The sequence below is a fragment of the Stenella coeruleoalba genome (assembly GCF_951394435.1).
Source record: "Stenella coeruleoalba genome assembly, chromosome: 1".
Lineage (NCBI taxonomy): Eukaryota > Metazoa > Chordata > Mammalia > Artiodactyla > Delphinidae > Stenella > Stenella coeruleoalba.
In genome coordinates this window covers 54,639,981-54,656,710 of record NC_137169.1, presented here as the reverse complement: position 1 = coordinate 54,656,710, position 16,730 = coordinate 54,639,981, and the positions used below count along the sequence as shown (strand labels likewise).

General features: G+C 42.9%; 1 protein-coding gene across 3 annotated transcripts in view; it reads right to left on the bottom strand.

The window, feature by feature from the left end:
• Positions 1-16,730, bottom strand: part of ROR1 (receptor tyrosine kinase like orphan receptor 1) — a 409,006-nt gene that overhangs the window by 136,888 nt on the left and 255,388 nt on the right. The window contains exon 1 of one of the 3 annotated variants that reach the window (XM_079903187.1): positions 8,904-9,008. The exons of the other annotated variants lie outside the window; for them this stretch is intronic. The gene's annotated coding sequence lies outside the window, so the exon portion shown is untranslated. Of the gene's footprint in view, positions 1-8,903; positions 9,009-16,730 lie in introns of those variants that run through there. 3 annotated transcript variants of the gene reach the window in all.

The window sequence follows — 16,730 nt, the reverse complement described above, 5'->3', positions numbered from 1 at the left end:
TGGCAGAGCCAGGACCCAAACCCAGACCTTTGGACACAAGAGACCGTAATATTAGCCAATGCACCGTTTCCCAGTAAACCCACACTTTAGTCTTTCATTGTTTCCTATTACCCCTGACCAGGACTATGGAATAGTCTTGCCCTTTTTAATGAGTCCATCCAGCAGGAGACAGTACCCACTGGTACTGAGAACAACTAATCACTACCAGTTTCTTATGTTGTAAGTGGAAGCCATCATGGAGAAGGAGCTTTTTAAATACACCACAGGCATTGTTCATCCTGACGCTTAATCAACTTAAGAAGTGAACTGCGAGAAAAAAGAAGTTAGTTTATGAGCTCTCTGGGAATTGAGACTCTACTTCCTCCTTTTCGTAGTCCCCCCAGCACTCCACGTGTTAGATGGTGAACTTCGTAGGCATTTAATAAATGCTGGTTGATTAAGTAAATGGAAGGCTCAAGTGTATTTCAGGCAAATGAGCTTTGGAGACACCCCATTTATTACTCACCCATTTGACAAGACGTCACATTCACAAATCCCTCCCAACATTTATTACTTAATTTTCAAAGTGCCCTCCCCTCCCCCCCCCACTCCCCGGGAGGGAGGCGGGGCCAAGAGTTATATTGCCATTCTGACAGGTGAGAGAAACCCAGATATAAAAAGTTTAACAGTCCTTTGCCATGGCAACCCAGCCAGTCAGCCAGGGAGCCAGTCACAATTAGGCTCAGGGCCTGCATCTCAGTATCAAAGAGGCACATGCCGAATGCTAGTCCCCTTCAGGACCGATCCTATTCAGAAGAGGGAGGGGGGTCCTGACATGAAATAAAATGCTTAGCTAAACATAAAGGAAGGCTGCCAAACATGGTTAGGTCATCGCATTTGACTTTGAGAGAACATTCTGTTCATGCTATCAACCTGCATTCACTTTCAGCACACTTCACCATAAATATTTCTGACTCACTATCTCAGGAAATATTTTTTATCTTAATAAACTCAATGCAAAACATAATCTAAATCGGCTTGCACATTCTTGACTCAGAGCCACAAGCTGCATTTAATAAAAATCAGTGGAAATAGCAGGGGACTTCTGAATAACCGCAGTTCGTTATCTGACAGGAGGCTGCTGGGAAGTTTCGAACACACGGAGAGCAGGAGGTCGGTAAGCTGAAGGTATGGAGAGAGCCAGAGACCACCGGATGACCCCACTTGGTGGATCTTAATTTCCACTGATGAGCTTCACTCGAGGCGCTATTCGGGACAATGAAATGCGGCATGGTAATTAAGAACATGGCTCTGGAGTTGGACTGCTTGGCCCCACATCTGAGTACCACCTCTCACTTGCTGTTTTTTTTAACCTCCCTTAGCCTCAGTTTCCTCAACTGTAAAATGGGGCTAATAACTCTCTAGTTACCCTAAAGTGTTGCTGAGGTTAAATGAGATCATCCTTCTCTGAAACATCAAACACATTCACTACAGGGAGCTAGAGCCAGAGATTCTCAACCCTCATGGAACATCGCTATCACCTAAGGAATAATAATAAAAAAAACTCCACTGACACCTGGGTCTGACCCCTAGAAGTTCACATTTAATTGATCCTGGGTGGAGTTCAGGTATTAGCATTTTCTTAGATGCTCCCCAAATGATTCTCCTCAGCAGGCAATGTCAATGTAGAACACTTGGCTAGAGCAATTATAGCTACCACTTTCTGACCACTGATTCTTACCTGGCTTCCTGCTAAGCCCTGTTTTTACTGCTCAAAACCTCCAGGAAGATTCTCTACTACATTCCTCATTGTCCAGAAGAAGAAACCAGCGCTGAGACATTAAGCACGTTGCCTAAGGTCACATGACTGATCAAGAGTGAAACCACATCTCCAACCAAGACTTTTGCCTTGAACTGGCCAGTCTTCAAGCCTACGTCTTCAGTCAGGGAAAGAGATGGCTCGATGAAGATAAACATTTTCTGGCTGAACAAAGCTGCTGTAGACCAGGGGGCATGATGGTTAAAAGTCAAAAAAAAAAAAAAAAAAAAAAACCCCAGCAAAGCCAACACTCACATTTTCTTAAAAGTTCAAGTACTAAAGCATCAAGCTGAGCTCAGCCTTGTGACCTCTATGTAACACGGGCAGGTTTAAAGAGTGTCCATAGCTACAGTGAACCAGGTACCTTTAAAAAGCAAAAGCAGTAGGTGGGGGCATTATCTCAGAATAAAGAAGAGGACTCTAAGGGGAATAAATTAAGCTTATGACAAACAAACAAACAAAAAGCATGTCCATAGCACCAAAGAGAACAAATGGTCAACGAAGCAGCTCCTTCTGGGGGAGGAAACTCACATACATCAGAAATGGTTCTGCAAATGTGCACTTAGAGCAAACCTGTAAATCTGGACTAACGAAAAAGGAGCCACCTTTATAGGTTCTTCCTTAGGAAGCACAGAAACTACACCTACTATTTAGAGGCTTGTTTTAAAGAATAGGTCATTTTTACAAGTAGGTCAATTGTATGTAAATAGACCCTTAAAAGCTCAGGGAAACTACATTTTCCTCTTAAGTAGTTAAGATTTACAAAGAATGAGAGTGGCTGGCCTCCAGGCTTTAGATTACTTTGTGTCCCAGCTATAATTAATAAAGGTAGGAGGAGAGGGGAATAAACATGTGCTGAACACTGATTCTATCAGGCACTTTACATATATTACTGTATTTTATCCTTTCCAAAACCCTGTCATGTCTGTAGGTTTTTCTAGCCTCGCCTAAAGAAGACACCAAGGCTTATAGAGGTTTTAACATAACTAGGTCAGGGCTGGGATTGGACCCCGTTCTCCCCAACATCCTCCTTCTGTTCCCACTCCCAACTTGTCCCATCTCAATTTACTGTTTTATACCCTAGTATCAGTAAGAACTTCTTCCACCATCAACTCACCTGAATCCATCTGGATGATACCTCCTTGTCATGCAAAGATGCTGTGATCATTACCTTCCCTCATTTTTACTCCTGGAGCAGGTTATCTGATGGGATCACTGCCAACGAAGGTACTCTAGCGACTTTTTTTTTTTTGGTTATAAACTTTTGTGGACTTTGGTGGTTCATTTGAGTATCCATTCTTCTTGACCGTGATGTTTGAACCATTTTTATTATTTGGGGGTATCACTTTATTACTTCATGTTGATCCTGTGTGCATATTTCATTTAAATTTGGAAATAATACGAATACTTAGAAATGATGAGCAGAAACACACTTAACCATAAGAACAATGACTTGATTTTGATATGATTATCCTCTTCTAACTGAAATTCACAAGGATACAAGGTTTCTGGCTTGAGAACTGGTCCCTGCATCTTAGAGAAATAGTCCCAGTCTTGTTTCTGACTCCCTAGGTCTTCATCCATTTCAACTGTAACATGGTCATTTTTTTTTAACTAACCCGCCTCTCCTGTCCTTCCTCCCCCGCCACCCATTTTCAGCTGAATGCTACAACGGTAAGTAATTCACAGGCCTAAGAATTCTTCAGGTACAGGATAGATCTACATCCCAAGGCATCCCTAGCAGCTTCTCCCAGCCCTCCAAAACCAAACCAAATAATACCAGCAAAACCACCAGCTATTACCTCATTTCACTATAACTTAGTAAGGCTCTAACTTAAAAACAACAAAAAGAAAAACTTTTGACTCTTGGGCTCGGGCCCGTTGCAAAGGCAACAGATGCACTTTCAGCCCTGCTAGGGAGCCCTGTGTGAGGAAGAACCAAGCCACATTCAGGGCCTTCCGAGACCGAGTCACTGTGTATGTCCACTGTCGTGCTGTGAAGAGCAGCTTGGCCAGTCAGAACAAATTCTCAAGCATTCAATGGCTCTAAGTAGAGCCTGAGTGGTTTTCCAAAAAATAGGTTGCCATTCTGGCCAAGGAGTTTCTCTTCCTATGGGGACCACACAGCTATACCCTCTCAGTTTCCTAAAGTCACATCTTAACTGAACAGGACCCGAGTCCCTGTGTGTGCCAGTCAGCCTTCCAACTCCATTCCACGAAGGCCAATATCCCAGTCTCAGGTTTCCCCAGAAAATAAACTTCGGGGAACATGAAAGGGCACGCAAACCACTCTTTCCTCCCCTCTCCATTCACTGTCCAGGATTTATGTTTCAAATTTTGAAAGCATCTGCTGACCTAACCACATCTCAGATCTCCTGTTAGTAGGGCAGTGCATCAGAGAAGTTCTTGTCACCCGAATGTCCTCTGTTCTGAATGGAGTGGTTTTGCCCTCAAATTTGGAACCAAATTCCTCAAACATTAGAGATTATTGGCTCTCTGGCTTTTTCCAGAAACCAGAAAAGTACTAAGCCATCTGGAATGAAAACTGAAGCGGGTAATATTTTCTTAGTAGCAAGTGGCAACAATCAAACACACAAGACTGAACACTGGGGATCAGATCACGCTTTTTTCATTGTTATAAGCACCTTAAATCAAGCACAGGTTTGCTCTGGAGAGATGTAGAAAATGTTTGATGACTAAATGAACCAATGGATTTAAGCGCCTATGCTCAAATATGTCTCCGCCCGGCTATAGAATCAAACAGTGAAAGTAACAATCATGATCCAGTGTGATCCGAGTACATTTAGCGTGACAGAGGACCACAAGAGAGGGAAACTTAACCTGCTTTCTGGGACAGAGGTGTCAGAGAAGAGTTTCCAAAGGAGGTGATGCTTAGTAATAGGTAAGATTTTTTAAAAGGAAGAGATATGGTCCCTGTCCTTCAGGAGCCCCTAAGATCCTGAAGGAAGGAAGAGGGATCTAATTTGAAAGTACAAGTCAGAGTGAGCGTAAAAGCTAAGTGTGTGGGGCTTCCCTGGTGGCGCAGTGGTTGGGAGTCCGCCTGCCGGTGCAGGGGACGCGGGTTCGTGCCCCGGTCTGGGAGGATCCCGCGTGCCGCGGAGCGGCTGGGCCCGTGAGCCATGGCCGCTGAGCCTGCGCGTCCGGAGCCTGTGCTCCGCAGCGGGAGAGCCCACAGCAGTCGGGGGCCCGCGTACCGCAAAAAAAAAAAAAAAAAAAAAAGCTAAGTGTGTGGTCAAGACAGTGGCGTTGAAGGCGTTCGGGAGAAGGGAGGTGAGTTTAAAATGGGCTGGCTGTGGGAACTGTGTGACTGTGGCAGAGGGGCACGATGGTCCCCTGTGTTTTGTCAGGCAGAATGGGCAAGAGCCAGAGCACAGTGGATGGGGAGAGAAACCCCAGATTTCCTGTCCTCTTGCTGGGAATCTGCAAGCATTTGGGGGAGGGAAGGAGTCCAGAGAAGGGGAAAACAGAAGAAAAATAAGCAAATACTTATGAAACACCTGTGTAGGTACTAGGGAGGTACCCGTCCCACCTCTCCTGGACTTCACAGAGTATTGATGGCAAAGAGACTGATAAAAATAAGTGGAACAAGGGAAGATGCCAGAAAAAATGCTGTGATCTGCTCCGGAGGGAGGCGAGCACATCCAGCTGTAGAAATCACAATGAAAGGATTACCCCAAAAGATGAGTATTTAGCTCCCCCTTCTATTTCTTTGCTTTTAAAAAATAATGCTTCAGTGTACACCTTTATGTTTAAATCTTTTCCCCCTTTGTACGATTTCCATAAGTTACACTTCTATAAATGTACACTCTTTCTTGGCAGGGCCCAAATGTGAGCCTTTTGTCTCTTCTTCCAGAGTGCCTAACATATTTCCCAGCACATAAAAATGTCATGACAAAATGACACCCTGACCCTCCCTGCCGACTTAGACTAACTCCTAGGCCACCAGTCCATGATTAGCAAACCTTGTGAGTGACTGTGGCTAGGAGTGGGAAAATAGTTGGAAAGGATGTAGCTGTCAGTGGGGTCAGAAACTAGCAGTTGCCAGAAAACCATGGCTCCAGACTCAAATGCAAGCTCCTTGAGGCCAGGGATAAAGCATCCTTTCACATCTCCAATATGTGAAGAAGTAGAAAGCAGAGATGCAGAAACGTCTGCAAATCCACTGACACTCCTCTCATCAAAAGGTAGAGTCTGTGTCTCCATTCCTTGTCCCTGGTGGGGCCTCTGTGACACGTGTGAGTGACTTCTGAGGCCAGGTTAGAAAAGGCTACTTAGTTTCTGCTAGTCTCTCTTGGGGTAGTTCCTCTGGGAGCCTTCAGCTGCCATGTAAGAAGTCCAGTTACTCTGAGGCCACCATGTGGAGAGTCCGTGGAGAGAGAGAAAGAGCCCCTTGGAGCCCCAGCTGTTCCAACCACCAGCTGTTTAAATCCTCTCAGTCCAGACACCAGATATGAGAATGACAAAGCCTTCAAGGTAACCCCAGCCTCAGGTACCATCTGACTGTGACCACTAGAGAGACCCTGAACAAGAACCAGCTACGGAGCCCAGTCAACTCCCAGAACCATGAGAGATATTAAAAATAAGTGATGGCTGTGGAAGGCATCAATTTTTAGATCGTTTTTTTACCCAGCAATAGATAACTGATACACAGTCCCCACTTGAGATTCTAAGGAGTGAAATAAATTCTCCAGGATAGCAGATGTCTGTTGTAGACATGCCTTGTGACAGAGTCTGTGCTAGGAAGTGAAGGTAATGATTCATACACAGCTCCTGCTTTCAAGGGGCTTCCAAGGGAGATAGGAGATGAACACAGATTATTACAGATATTTAAAAAGAGAGGCAGAGAATACATGGCAGGAGTATACTCTGAGAGAGTCCTGGATGAATTTGCTCTGATGATAGGCTGGCAAAGGTAGCCAGGTGCCCTTCAGATGGGAAACCCCATGGAATGAAGTGAAAATAAGTGTATAGAATTTTGATCCTACCACACAGTCAGTTCGTTGAACACAGAAAGCATGATCCCATGACCTGCCATATAGTAGGAGCTTGTGCATTACGTATTTGTTGGATGGATAGACGGATGGCACCAGGGGACCAGCCTAGAAAGAGCACTGGCCTATCTGAGAAATGGAGGTCCAGGCTCCAGTCTTGGCTGTGTGATCCTGGGTAAATCAATTCACATCTATAGTCTTCAGTTTCCCCATCTGTCTAATGAGAGGATAGGACTGAGAGATCTCTGAGATTCATTTCCAATTCAAACCTTCAAGATCATGAAAGAGAAAGTATGAACATTCACCTAGTTGTTCACTTGGCCATCTCTGTAATCAAACAAACACATGCTTGAGAGAGTCAAACCATCTTTGTTAAGACTCTGCATGTAGCAGAAGCTAGCTCAAGCTAGTTTAAGAGGGTGAGGAGGGACTGGTGAGGTGGACAGGGAATTTAACATAGGATGCAAGGGTTTTTTGTAGAATTATGACAAGGAGTCCAGAGGAACAGGAACCAGGACTGGAAAGCTGCTGGGAACCAGGTGAACACTCTCCCTCCCACCACCAGTCTCTGGTTTTCTCTATGAACCTGCTTAAATCTCCTCTCTTTTGCAAACTGGCTTTCTTGGCTTCTCTACACACAGAGCAGAAGGTCATTTCACGGCCCCCAAGTTAATCTCATGGCCCTACTACCAGCAACTCATAAACGCTGACTGGTTGTCTCTGAATCCCAATTCTAAACTCTCTGGAAAGAGACTCTCTTGGCCTAACCTGGGTCAGGTGTCTTCTCCCTGATCCAATCAACTCTCCCCAGAGAGGTGGGTTACATAATATAAACATGGCTGCCAAAGGCCCATCACAGTGGGTCCAGGGGGCAGTTTTCACACAATGGGGGAGTTATTGTAAAGCAGGCAGCCTCCTTCAGAGGTGTCTATTACAAAGTCCAAAAAATGAAAGAACCATTGTATAGATTATCAATAAGGATGAAAATTCTCTAACTTAAGCTCCCTCATCATATGCACTGAAATCCTTTCCAAAGCCACTTCAGAAACTCTGACGAATTTCATGAATAAACAGTTACTTTTCACCCTCACCTAGGCCCTGCATAATTATCATTATTTTCTAGCGCCTTTAGGATGATCCTGTGAACATTAGGGCAATGCCAGCTCATGAGACCTTCAGACTCGGGGTTGCCAGGGCCTCCTTTCTCACCATTTTATCAAAAGATGTGATTTGAACAACATAAACAAATATCTCCTCTGAACTTCCACGCCAATTACTGCAAGCTACTGAGGATCTGAGTATCACTTTAGGGGTGGAGTCAAGATGGCGGACTAGGAGGACACGGAATTCGCACCTCCGCACAACTAGTGCACCTACCAGGCACCAGTGGGGTACCACGGACACCTAAGGGGATGGGAGGAACCCCCAGTGACTGGTAGGACATGGGGTGTGGGGGGAGTGAGGGGGGAGGAGAAGTGGAGGCAGGAAAGGACCGGCGCCCCTGAGGGGCGGCTGGGGGAGGGGAAGGGATCCTGCGCCCCGAGGGGGAAAGGGGGGGACCACTGGGAGGGCAGAGGATCAAAAGGGAGTGTGGCCAGGTTTCCCGTGCCCACTTGGGCCCCCAGGAGCCTGCTGACATCCTGGGCCTGATCCTCTGCCCACTGAGGCCCCTCTAGCTGCGTGGGGCCTCAGGGAGTGGGAGGGTGGGATGGGGGAGCAAAAGTAAAGGCCGGACTTATGGGACTAGCACCCCTGAGGGGCGGCTGGGGGAGGGGAGGAGTTCCTACACCCAGCAGGACCCACCCACGGTTAAGGGTCCAGTGGCAAAGGGGAGAGACCCCCGGGGGGGGGGTGCGGAGGAACAGAACGGGAACGCAGCCAGCGCTTTCCCTGCCCACTTGGGCACCAGGGAGCCTGTTGGGCTCCCGGGCCTAATCCTGCCCTCAGAGCCTCCCTCCTGCTGTGCAGAGCTCAAGCCCCGCCCCTACACCCCCACCCAGGGCCCTACCTCTACACTCGGAGACCCCCTCTGAGACCCCCTGCAACCGCGATGGGCCTAAACCCCACCCACACACCCTCACCCAGGGCCCTACCTCCAAACTCCTGGAGCTCCACACCCTCAGAGGCCCCCCTCTGGACGTACTGCCTCTCCCCTTGCAGGTCCTAAGCCCAGGCTATGCCCCACACTTGAACCTCACCCCGCCTAGATCCCACCCCCAAGGACTCTTCTGGTTGCATGGGTCCTGTGCCTAGGCCCCGCCCCATGCTTAAACGTCACCCCTAGACCCTGCCCCACACTAAACCCCGCCCCTGCCTAAGTCTCACGCCCCCCAAGCTCAGCTCCCCCATAGCCAAGGCCTTTTCTGGCCTTTTTTTTCTTTTTCTTTTTTTTCTTCTTCTTTTAGGTTGGGGCTCTGTTTTACCTTGTTGATTCATTTATATATTTTTTTCTAATAAATCTTTTATTTTTCTAATTTCATTTTATTCTTTATACTTTGTTATTGTTCTGCTCCTTTTGACTTGTTTCCCCCCCCCCCACTTTTTTTTCTTTTTTTCTGTTGTGGTTTTGTTTTACCTTGTTGCAATTGTTTCAATTATATTTTTATTTTTCCTAATATATTTTTTATCTTTCTAATTTTACTTTATTTTATTTTTTATTCTTTGTTATTGTACTGATCCTTTTTTTCTTGTTTTTACCACACTGCACAGCTTGCAAGATCTTGATTCCCAGGCTGGAGGTCAGGACTAAGCTCCTGTAGTGGGAGCACCGAGTCCAAACTGCTGGACTAACAGAGAACCTCAGACCCCCTGGAGGTCCTCATCTCAGCACCAAGACCCAGATCAACCCAACCACATGCAAATTCCAGTGGTCTCAGTCCAAACAACCAGTAAGACAGGAATACAAATACCGCCCCAACCATCAAAAAAAAAAAAAAAAAGAAACGACAAAAAAATATGTTACAGATGAACGAGCAAGGTAAAAACCTATAAGACCAAATAAATGAAGATGAACTAGGCAACCTACCTGAAAAAGAATTCAGAGTAATGATAGTAAAGATGAACCAAAATCTTGGAAATAGAATGGAGAAAATACAAAAAACATTTAACAAGGACCTAGAAGAACTAAAGAGCAAACAAACAATGATGAACAACACAATAAATGAAATTAAGAATTCTCTAGAAGGAATCAATATCAGAATAACTGAGGCAGAAGAATGGATAATTGACCTGGAAGATAAAATAGTGGAAATAACTACCACAGAGCAGAATAAAGAAAAAAGAATGAAAAGAATTGAGGACAGGACAGTCTCAGAGACCTCTGGAACAACATTAAATGCACCAACATTCAACTTATAGGGGCCCCAGAAGAAGAAGAGAAAGAGAAAAGTTCTGAGAAAATATTTGAAGAGATTATAGTTGAAAGCTTCCCTAACATGGGAAAGGAAATAGCCACTCAAGTCCAGGAAGCACAGAGAGTCCCATACAGGATAAACCCTAGGAGAAACACTCCAACACACACATTAATCAAACTATCAAAAATTAAATTCAAAGAAAAAATATTAAAAGCAGCAAGGGAAAAGCAAAAAATAACAAGCAAGGGAATCCCCATAAGGTTATCAGCTGATTTCTCAGCAGAAACTCTACAGGTCAGAAGGGAGTGGCAGGATATATTTAAAGTGATGAAAGGGAAAAACCTACAACCAAGATTACTCTACCCAGCAAGGATCTCATTCAGATTCCCAGAGAAATCAAAAGCTTTACAGACAAGCAAAAGCTAAGAGAATTCAGCACCACCAAACCAGCTTTACAACAAATGCTAAAGGAACTTCTCTAAGCAGGAAACACAAGAGAAGAAAAAGACCCACAAAAACAAACCCAAATCAATTAAGAAAATGGTAATAGGAATATACATATTGATAATCACCTTGAATGTAAATGGATTAAATGCTCCAACCAAAAGACACAGACTGGCTGAATGGATACAAAAACAAGACCCATATATATGCCATCTACAAGAAACCCACTTCAGACCTAGGGACACATACAGACTGAAAGTGAGGGGATGGAAAAAGATATTCCATGCAAATGGAAATCACAAAAATGCTGGAGTAGCAGTACTCGTATCAGATAAAATACACTTTAAAATAAAGAATGTTACAAGAGATAAGGAAGGACACTACATAATGATCAAGGGATCAGTCAAAGAAGAAAACATAGCAATTATAAATATTTATGCACCCAACATAGGAGCACCTCAATACATAGGCAAATGCTAACAGCCATGAAAGGAGAAATCGACAGTAATACAATAATAGTGGGGGACTGTAACACCCCACTTATACCAATAGACAGATCATCTAGACAGAAAATAAATAAGGAAACACAAGCTTTAAATGACACAATAGACCAGATAGACTTAATTGATATTTTTAGGACATTCCACCCGAAAGTGAAGAATACACTTTCTTCTCAAGTGCACATGGAACATTCTCCAGAATAGATAACATCTTGTGTCACAAATCAAGCCTTGGAAAATTTAAGAAAATTGAAATTGTATCAAGCATCTTTTCCGACCACAATGCTATGAGATTAGAAATCAGTTACAGGAAAAAACCCACAAAAAACACAAATACATGGAGGCTAAACAGTGTGCTGCTAAATAACCAAGAAATCAAAGAAGAAATTTAAAAATACCTAGAGTATCACTTTAGAAACCACTCTATTTGTGGATGGCCCAGCAAGAGAATTAAGTCAAACCATTAGGGAGAGTCTACGGAAAGGTAGGTGCCTGAAGATTAATGCTATTGCAAAAAGGAAAAGCAGTTATTTTTGACAATCACTTTCAGGTCTGGTTCTTATTAGCCCCATTTTTGCCTTTAAAAGGTTTTCTTCTCTTTTTTCTTTCTTTTTTTTTTCTTACTGAAAATATCAGGAAATTTAGAACAGAAACTTACAGTAAAACATGTCTACTGGCCCTCTGATCTATCGATCTTTTATATAAACAAAAATATTTAGAGAAGCCTGGAAGAAGGCATTTCTTGGTAGTTACCTGATATTAGTCACTATATTGGTCATAACCTCACAATTGCTTTGGGTGAAATGTAGAGTGGAGAGAACAAGAGAAGGCAGAGAATGAGTGTCTATGAGTGTATGTATGTGTGCGCGCGAAAGAGAGAAAAAGAGAACTCGATAACACATTTTAGCTATAAATGCTTTAAAATCTTACAGATGCCAACAGGACGCCCTCTTGCATAGTTTTTCTCCAATCCTTCCACTTTGCAAGCTACATTATTCACAAATGAGACATTCAAGAGACACCAATTCTGAAATAAAAACGTACACACCACCAGTGGAAAAGCAAACAAAAGCAGCTAATGTACTGTGGCTAAAAAAATTTTCAAACAAAGTGGCAGTAATTTACTGCCCTTGCTCTTAGCTGGACCCCATGAATATAATCAGAACCTCCAGGACTGATGGGAAAGTGTGATTTACAGTAAGTCTCAGGATAATAATGGAAAATGAAAAAGCAAATTGTGCATGAACATGAAAGCTGTATTTCTTACACTTTCAGGAACGGAATCAAATTTCCAGCCAGAATTTCAGGGTTAAACTTAGAAGTCCCTCAAGAAGCAAATGATGAGCCAGCCAGCATCCCCACTCAGACATTGCCCCAGCATGCCTGAGTGACATAATTAATATTTGGAGATGACAGTGATTGGAAAGATGCACACCACACCATGGGTTTGAGTGGCAGTAAAGAGGTAGGCAGACCTGGGTTTGAGTCCTGCCTGTGTCAATTGCTATCAGGTGCCCTCGGGCAAATTATTTAACACCTCCAGGCTCTAGTAATACCTGCTGCCTCAGATTGCTCTGTGGATTAAATGATATAAAGTATATAAAGCACTTGGGAGGGTGTTCAGCACAAGTTAGTCTCAATAAATTCTGTTATAAATTATAAATAATACACTTTGTTCCATGCATTTGTATAGTTAAAGCACTTAGAATAGTACCTGGTACATAGTAAAATCTATGTAAGTGTCAATATTATTAGTATACAGTAAAACTTCAGTTAATCAGAATGTTTAGACAATGGGGTGATGAAGTTAATTTATTCTCATCTTAAAACCCTCCTCCAAACCTCTTCAGTGTTCCAAGTTGTTGAAAATCCTTTTAAAATATATTAAGCTACTTTCCAGGGTTAGTGAGTATAATAGGTAAAGTATCAATTTAAAACTTTTTACACTGGACCTTGCATGACTCCAGGAACACACATCAGAAGCCCTGGATTCTAATACCAACTCTTATGTCTGTCAGCTGTGTAACTTTGGGCCTCAGTTTACTCATCTGTAAATAAGGATGAGGATACCTGTCATGCTTTTCCCATGATAGTTTTGGTGACTATAAAATTTAATTAAGTAAAATTACTTTGAAAACAAAAAATGCAAGGCCAATAAAGATAGTATAAATTTGTTATTACTGTTCTTTAGGACACCATAGCCTGTTTCTGGGGATGCATACACACAGCGTATAAAGATTCTAGATTGGGGCTTCCCTGGTGGCGCAGTGGTTGAGAATCTGCCTGCCAATGCAGGGGACACGGGTTCGAGCCCTGGTCTGGGAAGATCCCACATGCCGTGGAGCAACTAGGCCCATGAGCCACAACTACTGAGCCTGCCCGTCTGGAGCCTGTGCTCCGCAACAAGAGAGGCCGCGATAGTGAAAGGGCCGCACACCGCGATGAAGAGTGGCCCCCTCTTGCTGCAACTAGAGAAAGCCCTCGCACAGAAACATTGGCCCAACACGGCCAAAAATAAATAAAAATAAATTAAAAAAAAAAGATTCTAGATTGTACCAAGGATGTTGCTGTTGTTCTAATTGTGGTAAAATATATGTAACATAAAATTGACCATTTTAAGTGTACATTTCAGTGACATTAAGTACATTCATAGTATGTGCAGCCATCACTCCCATCCACCCACAGAACTTTTTTCATATTCCCCAACTAAGAGTTAGTACCCATTATACGACAGTTCCCCATTCTCCCTTCCTCCCAGTCTCTGGCAACCCCCATTCTACTTTCTGTTGCTATCAATTTGACTACTCAAGGTCCCTCATATAAGTGGAGACATAACAGGATATTGCCTTTTCAATAAATCCCTTATCTATTTTCTTACCTTTTCCATCTTTGTCTTTAAACGTTGCATGCAGAGAACAATGGCAGTTAATTGAGGATTTCATTTTGTGGGTTCCAAATCCTTGAGATTTGCAACCCAACTGTGATTTAGGAACAAAGACACACTGCCCAGATAGCATCCTTCAAGCCTGATGGGGCTGATGACTCAGTCTGGTCTCAACTGCAATTTTGGGAGACTTCTTGGAAGCTATGATATTTTAAGGCTATGCAATGAGGACCAGGGAATGGGGTCTGGTCCCACTTCCACCACAAAAGTACTGTTTGATATTGATTGAATCACACTCCTCTCTGAGTCATATCTGTTTAACTTGAGGCTGACTGGGTTAAATGATTCCAAAGTAGTGTAAACCTCATATTTAAATGTTTTGATGACATTCTTGCCTTGCCAGTTACTACAAAATATCATTCTCTCTCTCCACCTCCATCAAGGAACACCATATTTTGTATAATAAAAGTGGAAGAAGAGGAGGATACCTGTGATATTTTTCCTGGGAAAATAAAGCAGGGGCAAAGAAAAACTAAATAAACAACAACGAAAAATTGAACTGCTTTTAGATGTTCCTGGCAGTTCATTCAGTGTTGTCATTGCTCCTCTGACCAGGGTGAGATGGAGGGGTTGGGGGAAAAAACAGAGTAGAGAGGATTTTCATAGCACATGCCAAAATATTATTTAAAACATGCATACATGCACATACACACACAGGAGCAAAGCCTTTGCTCAAATTCAAGACGATGACTTCATACAGGAAAGAGAAACACTGAGTTAAACCATCTGAATTGAGAAGGTAGAGATATATGATCATTTAAAAATTATCTCTAACGTCACAACAAAATGTACACCATCACCAGGATTCTAAGACCTAATACTGTTGACTACAGAAACAGTGTAGCCAAATATAAGATGTCATAGACCAAAAGAGCTACATATTTGGAGTGAACGACTATCCTTATCATTTGTAAACTTCCCAACTTGGATGTGTTTGTATGAGGAGACACTTCTGGTCTGATAAGAGCCTGGTTCTGGGAAGAACAAGATGACCCAAATTCTTATGGAGGAGGCACTTTCACACATGAATCACCCTGCAAAAGTGGCAGCTGCTTCAGAACATTGGCTGCCTGCCCCAGAAGCTGACTATGGAGGGGTTCAGTCTACAGGAACCCACCTTCAGCATGGAATGTAATCAGGAGAGCAAAACTAAGTACCTCATGCATCTGACTTCTAGAGCCAGGTGACAACTTATGTATAGGATCATTCTTTCCTCGATAGAACAGACCTTGTTTGAAACTGTAGCCACTAATGGCTTGGATCAAGTCAATTTTATTAGCATGGATATTTCCAAATCTGTGTCCTTCAAACAGCTTCATAAATATGAACTAATGGGACCAATGACACATGCAATACTGAAATGATAATTTGTAATAATCTTAATAAGAGTTTTATAATGTATCTTTTCCAAGAAAGTATGATACAAGATAGATTTTATGGGTCTATTCCCATTAAACCAATGTCAGAGACTGAGAATTCCTGAGTCATAGGATTTCAGAGATGGAAGAAAACTGAAATATTAATTATATCAATTCCCCCAGAGCATTTCTGATACAACATTCCTGAAAAAAATGGTCATACAGTCTGCTTCAATACCTTTAGGGGGAGGGAGACCGATTCTTCATGAAGAATCGGTAAAGGAGATAGACTAATCACATGAAATTACACTAGGACTTTAGCCTATTGGAACTTTGGTTTTATCATGTATAAAAGAAGGGAACTATTTTATAAGGCTGTGGGGGAGGAGGAATAATGTGTGTAGAGCAACAGTTTAGCTCTTGGTTATCAGTTAATGTTAGCTTTCTTCCCCTTTCCATTTATTACTAAAAAGGTCTTCCATGTATTAGGCTGAAATCTGTTTCTTTGTAACTTTCACCTGGTAGCCTCAATTCAAACCTCTCAGGGAACATAAAACCATTTCCTCTCTCCACTGTAAGACATCACTCCAACATCTGAAGACAGTCATGAGGCTTCCTGCAGTCTTCTCTTCTCCAGCCTAAACCTACCTGATGGTCTCTGCCATTCCTTAGAACTGATGAATAACGTAAGTCATACCTTTAGGGAGTACCAATAGAATTAGAGGCAGGTCAATTGGGAACATGTCAGGTCAATTGGGAGCATATTAAGGCAGGGTCACTGCTTTTAAGGAGCCTGAATATATAACATAATCTGGGTAAAACAGGGGCTAAATCAATGTATTACTATTATTGTGTAGAAGAAGAAGCAACTAAATTTAATGGGAAAACCAGAGAAGCCTTCATGGGAAGTGATATTTGAGTTGGATACTCAAAAACTAGAAGGATTTTGAAAGGCAGAAAGCTTATGCTGGGGAATAGCATAAACAAAAGCATGGAGAATTAAAAATGTATAAAATGTTTAAAGAAGGGTGCTATGGAATGACTTGGGTCCTCCTAAAATTCATATGTTGAAGCTTTAACTCCCAGTGTGACTGTATTTAGAGATAGGGCTTTTAGGAAGTAATTAAGGTTAAATGAAGTCTTAAGGATGGGGCCTTCATCAAAAAGGACTGGCGAACTTATAAGAAGAGGAACCTCTGTCCTCTGTCTCCCTCCTTCTCCCTCTCCCTCTCTCTCATTCTCTTTCCCTCTCTCTGACATTTGATGGCAGGGTGAGAAGGCTACCATCTGCAAACCAAGAGGAGCACTGTCACCAGGAGCT